Here is a 7,149-nt window from a genome sequence, read left to right on the forward strand (position 1 = left end):
CTCTTCCCTGAATTCTCTCTTTTCTTTCCTTCTGGGACTCTGTTAAAGGTATCTGGATCTGTCATTACAAGTGCCATGTCTCTTAACTGCACTCTTTTGTTTGCTTTCTGCTAGTCTCTCTGTACTCCATCCTGGAAAACTTATTTATCTTCCAGTATGTGAGTGCTCTCTTTAGTTATGTTTAACTTGCTTTTATTCATTTATTCTTCTTAAAAAGTTTTTTATAAAAATTTGGAGGGTGGGTAATTAAATCCATTTACTTATCTATTTTAATGGAGGTACTGGGGATTGAACCCAGGACCTCATGCATGCTAAGCCTGTGCTCTGCCACTGAGCTACAGCCTCCTCCCTTAACTTGCTTCTTTGAAGAGAAGAGAAAAGGCACCATTTGGTTATTTAGCGGAGCATCGAGGCAGGGGGACAGCAGGTACCAAGACTTTGAGATGAGAGTGTGCTCGGTGCCTTAGAGGAACTGCAGAGCGAGCAGGATGGCTGCAGCAGAGGGAACAGGAGAAGCAGGAGGAGAAGGTAGGGTGGAGGGCTGGTGGGCAGAGCTGTGTATGTCTTCTAGACCATTTTAAGAACTTTGTCCTTCTCTCTGAGTGAGCCCAGGAGCCATCAAAGTCTTTTATTTAGAGTGACGTGACATGAGCAAGGGGTCTTGTTGGCCATAGACTTGACAAGGGTGACAGCAGAGAGACCAGTTAGAAAGCTATTGCGATAATCCTGGCCAGTGGTGGTGGCACAGTTTTGGGCGGAAGTGCTCGAGTTGGTGAGAAGTGGCTGGAGTCTGATGTATTTCGATGTATTGTTGGATTAGATGTGGGATGTGGGCAAAAGAAGAGTCAGACACAACCCCAAATGTGACCTGAGCTGCTGGAAGGATGAAACTGCCATTTGCGGAGCTGCAGACGCCCGTGGGAGGAGCAGGCTTGGTGGGATGAAAAGCAGTCATTCGCTTTGGGACAAGTTTAAGACGCTCTTTGATATTCAAGTGAGAATACATTGGGTGAGTGGTTGTATGTTTGCGAATGGCACTTAGGAGCTGGGTCTAGGTTGGAGTTAAGTATTTGGGGATGTCCCCATGGAGCTGGGCTTTCAAACCAAAAGCCTGGGAACTGTATCCAGAGGAGAGGTGGGTAGCGAGAGAAGCCACAGCCAGGGGACCAGGCTGGAGGGCACTTCTCTGCTCGGAAGGAGGGAAGTGAAGAGGAGCCCATGGGTACTGCTGAGACCTGGGAGGTAGAAGGGGTGCCTGACAAGCATCGTGTCCCAGAAGCCAAGCGGGCTGTAAGGAAAGGGGAGTGATGGATTGTGTCAAAGGCTGCTGAAAGGTCAAGTCATATGAGAGCTGAGAATGGACTCCCGGATTTAGAACCGTGGCGGACCTGGTGACCTTTAGTAGAGCAATATGTCGTAACCAGCACCCTCCTCCGTGGGCTGCTGAGAGGAGCACTGTCTGGTGGGAGCAGCCAGTAACAGACATTAGCTGCCATTGTCAATCTGACTGCTTGAACTCAGCTTCGACTTCACTTTGTAGGAAACAGCTGCCAAGAAGAACACACGGTGTTTTCACCCACCCATGGGCTGTGACCTCGGAGACACAGGGTCTCTCTGGGTGGCAGACAGGCTGGCCCTTCTGCTTTCCTGGTGACTTAATACCCTGGGGCTCCTGTCCACCAGGGCTGAGGTCATTGTGTTCCCTCTGCTTCAGTACCCAGTGTCACACCAGGCAGAGGACAGCCTGGCACTGGAATTCAGTTCGGGACTGTCTACTTCAGGTGGTCCTCAAGATAAGAGAGGAGGGACTTGAAAAGCTCCGTGGGGCAGAGGGGAGATGCTGGTGCTGTTGGAGCAGAATTAAAAAATCTTCATTAGATGAAAAATAATGTTGACTCTGCCCCCTTCCAATAATTGGTATGGGCAGAGGATGAATTGAGCTCTCAAAGTATGAAAAGGATGATGCCAGGGGATGCGCTATGGAAGCAGAGAATATGAACTCAATCCTAACGTTACTCATATCCCTCAAGGAAGTTCTAAAATGTTCAGAAACAGCAGAGGAGATTGAGAAGGAGTGGCCAGTGAAGTAGGAGGGCCTGACAAGAGCGGCATCCAAGTGGGGTGTATCCGTGGTCTCTGTTCTAACAGAACATCTCTTTTCTGTGCAGCTGAAAGCCCGGAGTCTGCAGACCAAAGGGCTCACCAAGAACCATTATTCAACAGATTATCTATTTTTAAAAGCTTAGACCTTCGTCTCACATTGTACACCAAGATAAATTTCAGGTGGATTTAATAGTTACGTAGAAAATAAAATTCTTTTAAAAGGTAGAATGAAAAAATAGGGGGATATTTATCTGCTACTAGTTTAGGAAGAGATTTTCTCAGGTATAAACAAGCCTGGATGATAATACAAGAGTGAAAAACGAAGAGATTTGGCTAAATAAACATGAAAGTTCCAGAGGCCAAAAAATACTGTAAAAAAAGTCAAGGGGAAATTGAAGACTCAAAAATATTTGCATATGGTGATCATTTCACGATATATACAGATACCAAGTCATTATGTTGTACACCTGAAATGAACATAATGTTCCATGTCAATTAGATCTCACTTAAAAATTTGCACACATATGACAAAGGACTGGTATCATTCCTATAAAGAATATATCCAATTTAATGAAAGAAATAATACTACAGAGTAGAAAATACAAGAAATAATAAACATGAAATGATAAATATGTGCAGAAGTATCTAGGCACACCCAAAAATTAAAAGAAGAAAATTAATCTTTTAGATGCCCTTCTTTATGTGTGAAACTTACGGGAGTGAACACGATCGAGGATGCATAGAGATGTCAAGAGAGTGTTGAACTGCAAGGTGTTTTTTGGAAAATAGTTTGACATCATTTGTTTTAGTCAAAACAATTTGACTAAAATCCTTGAGATTAGAACTTTTGGCAAGGTAATTGTTCATATTAGAAACTATTATATGATTAGGGTGATCCAGACAAAATACGTAAAAAAAAATGTTCATGGTTTCCTTAAACATTAAAATATTGTAAATAGTTTAAATATCCAGCCATAACACAATGATTACCTTAAATATGGATAGCCATTATGGTACTCTTGTTGAGGAACACTGAGTTTGGAAAATGGTAATAATATAACCTTAAGCTGAGTGAAATAGGATAGCAAATATAGCATATGATGCCAAATTTGTGTGGGTGTGTATTAAAGATACATGTCAAGTAGTGTGGCTGTGGAAGGTACCCATTTTCTTATATGTGTATTTTCCATATATTCCAAATTATCTTCAATAAGCATGTGCTTCTTTAAATATTATTATTATTTCAATTCTTATATATCATATTACTATTAATGCTTTTAATAATACATATTATGTTAATATAAAGAGGTCAGGAGAAAAAAGAAAAAGAGAAAACCAAGGAGTGATATTGCTAAGAGCTGCAGACTTTGTCTAGGACTGATTAGGGGGCAAAGGGACACTTTCTAAAGCTGATGCTTCTTCCATTCTTCTTAAAAAAAGCAGGAGTCGATTCTCCCCAAACTTTGAGGAAGTCGGTCCAGAGAGACCCATGGACTAATTTCCATTTTGCCTATGGCAGTTTGGATCACTGAGATCATTTCCTTGCACCAAGAAGGTGGCTCACATTGTAAACAAAGTGGACAAAAAGAACCGCTCGGTTTACCAAAACCTTGGTGCACCAGCTGCACATAAGAATGTGGTGAGACAGTCCATTTCACATGGTTGGCACCTTCTCCTGTCTAATAAGCACCTGCCAATCTGCGTCATGGTCACCTTGTGATGTTGCCCAAGGAGTGATGCCTTTGGCCAGAACCCATGTTTATATTGACTTTAGAAAAATTATCTGCCAGCCATTTTATTAGAAGCTTAGTAAAGGACAATTATTAGGATCAGCAAAGTAAATGTTTGATACTAATAATACATTTTGAATATAGAATGCAAATTGGAACAGTGTCAGAGAAAGCATTCCATTGTAAGGTTTCCCTGTGGATATGAGCAAAACAAAACACCTGCTCTATAGCTCTATCTATTAGTATTTTGTTTACTATGAGGTCCTTACTTCTCCTTTGAAAAGGGGCTGAATTCTCCCCCCACCCCATCACGTAGCTTCCTTAGAATCGCATCTGTCATCGAATAGGTAAGACTCAAGACTCCGTGCCGTCACAGGCTCTGACTTGGAGGAATCTGAGTTTCCATATTTTAATAGTGGGTCCCACTGAGTGTGAATTGTGCATCACAGAGGATATTACTCATTGTTTCTAGATCCATGCTCTATTTTGGATGTTGGAATAGAAGACACATTTCCTCCGGATGGTTAGCGATACCAGGAGTTCTTGTTTCATTTGCTACCCCCACAGATTTCTCTGTCCCATTTGGTTGTCTAGTGGGCATTGGGTGATGACTTTACGTAGAAACTTCAAGCTTACTTCTTAGAACTCTTCTATTCTCTGCTCAGAAAACACTACAAAGGCCAGGTGGTGGGAGAGAATATAATCATATGCATTCTTCCACGAGAAATTGTGGTCACTCTCTATTGTACAGAATGAATTTCAATACGGCATTACTTAACGAAAAAAAAAAAGGAAAAGCGGCATTTAAGAAAAACTTTGGCACAGCCTCCATCCCTGAAAAGAGACTAGCAGATGTAATTCCTGTAGCATATGTGTCCATCCCTGAAAGAGACTAGCAGATGTAATTCCTGTAGCATATGTGTACACTCAATCCAATGAGATTCATTTCCAGTAATCACACCTATTTGACACGTCAATCCTCCCGCCTTTCTTTGTCCAAGGATGCTGTACGTGATCATAGTGCATCCCGTGGAAGAGCTTTTTATTCCCAAAGGCGCTATCCTGATGCTAATTCTGACACAAACTTGCACGAAGAACAGAGAAATTCAGATTGGAAGCTGCCAGGCTGAGAGTTTGCTTTGTCTTACCCAGGTAGTACAGGATATGGAATATTTAGCATGCTCCGAGGCTTCCGAAATACCTCGCTACCTCACAGGCCGTATCTTTTAATAACCACCTTTACACGGTGCGGGGGGAATCTCAGCCACACACAGCTCAGGATGCTGTAAGCCAAGAACCTCCTGGGAGCCGTCGGTCCACTCCTTGACTTGTTTTCTCATGACACACATCTTCTATCTAAATTCTTTAGCGAGGATTTTTGGCCCTGGAGTGGGTAGGGGCACGGACATCCCAGTTGTGTTAGCGGGGAGAGCTGTAACCACACCGGTTCAGGGTCAGAGAGTGTGTGTGATACGAGTAGAGTCTGAGGTTTCCTCGCTCTTTGCCTGGGGAGAGAAAGAGCTATTCCTGGAAGGTTGCACATCACCCCGTGATTCAAAGCATATCATACCCCAGTGTTGTTAGGCATTGTGACACTACACACTATGGTGATGAACTGGCAGCTAAAAGCCACGAAGGCATATTTGGCTGAGGAATACCGAAAGCGGATCACGTGGCTACCCAGAGAACTGATGTGGTTAGAAGCATATATGTGTGTTCGGCTGTAATGACATTTCCTTGTATCACATCTATCAGGTTACAAGCAGCTTATAATTTTCTTTTTCTAGTCACAGCCAAACATTATAATGGCACAAACCATAAATCAACATCAGCACAGAACATTGCTTAGCAAATATAAATGTACGTGCATGGCAGAGTGATCCGAGATTATAAAAATATATCAGAAGTCAAAAGGAGCTGATGGAGAAATGCTATGTCTTTACTTTATTGAGATTGTTTGGAGGATCCTAATGTACTGTCACTGAAAGAATAATTTTTCCTTTACAATCTACTTAGCAAAGATTTATCGATCCTTCCCCCTTCATAGAGAATTACTGATCCATTTTAGAAAATCAGATTTTCACACCTTTCATGAGAATGTGCCCGGCATGGTTCTCAGGGGACGGCCAGGGAAGTTGACTTTGACACGCGGTCCCTTGGAACTTACACACCGCAGCCTAGAGTCTCATCCCTGATTTGCTGTACCAGGCAGGAAAATACTTTCATACATTTATAGAGAAATGATTGTACTGCAAGGACTTATTTTTCCATGCTGGTGGATGTACTCAGGGTACCGTTATTTGTGTAAATAGCATTTTTCAGATGTGGTGCTTTTTCTTTTTCTTTTTTTCCCCTGTCTTCTCAGCTGTGATGTTCAGAACAGTAAGGTAAGATAAAAGTTGTTGAAATTCATGCTGCAAAGCCGGGATGCTGTAGAATTTCTCAGTGTGTGTGTAAATAACTTTCTTAGCAACGTTGCGTGTCTGCTCTCCCCTCATTATGGGAGTCTGCATGGTCGCGAAGCAGCCGACGTGGTATATTGAGTATGCATCATAATGAAGGTGATTTATTATAATTAAAACAGCGTGGAGAGGAGCTTCATATTAGACATATTTCACAGAAGAGCTTAATAAAGCGCATTATTATTAGTTATGGATTCGGGTGAAGGATATTGTTTACTGGGAGTTACGTGAGCACTAGTCAAAGTCTGAAGTTGTTCTGAGTTGTTCTGTATTGGGAGGGAAGAAACCCTCAGGAAATGAGGAATTTGAATACTGACGGGAGGCTAGCGGGGATGTGATTGCCGGGCAAGTAAGGAGAGAGCGCAGGGAGAAAGATAGAAAAGAAAGAAAATGACGTGCACCTGAACTGTCCTCGGCAGGAGCAGTTCTAGAATACTTTATTACATATCTATGGAGACAGTGGCATGGACTGTAAGTAGCTCCTGTCTCTTGATATAATAATGCACATAAAGTCGGGGTCAGACTGGGTTCGCTCTGGGCTTTGATGCTGCCGAAGGTCACTAGGGGAATCGATGGACCAATATGAGCCTTGTGTTTCGTGCAATCAATGCGATTTTTCTATTTAAAGTGGACACTGCTGGGTGTGAGTCTCCGGCTTCAAATGTGGTTCAGCTCAGCTTTTCAGATCAAGAGTAGATTGCCATGCAAATAGGTTGTTTATTCTCATAACTGAGATGAGATGGTGAATGCAGAACGGAGAGGCCGTCTGCAAACGCTGCTTTCAAGTTTGGCGCCCTGTTATTTCAGCAACCAAATTAGCAGCCCCTTGATGGCCAGGGGTTACCGTGTTCTGT

This window comes from Camelus dromedarius, chromosome 7, assembly GCF_036321535.1.
Source record: "Camelus dromedarius isolate mCamDro1 chromosome 7, mCamDro1.pat, whole genome shotgun sequence".
Classification (NCBI taxonomy): Eukaryota; Metazoa; Chordata; class Mammalia; order Artiodactyla; family Camelidae; genus Camelus; species Camelus dromedarius.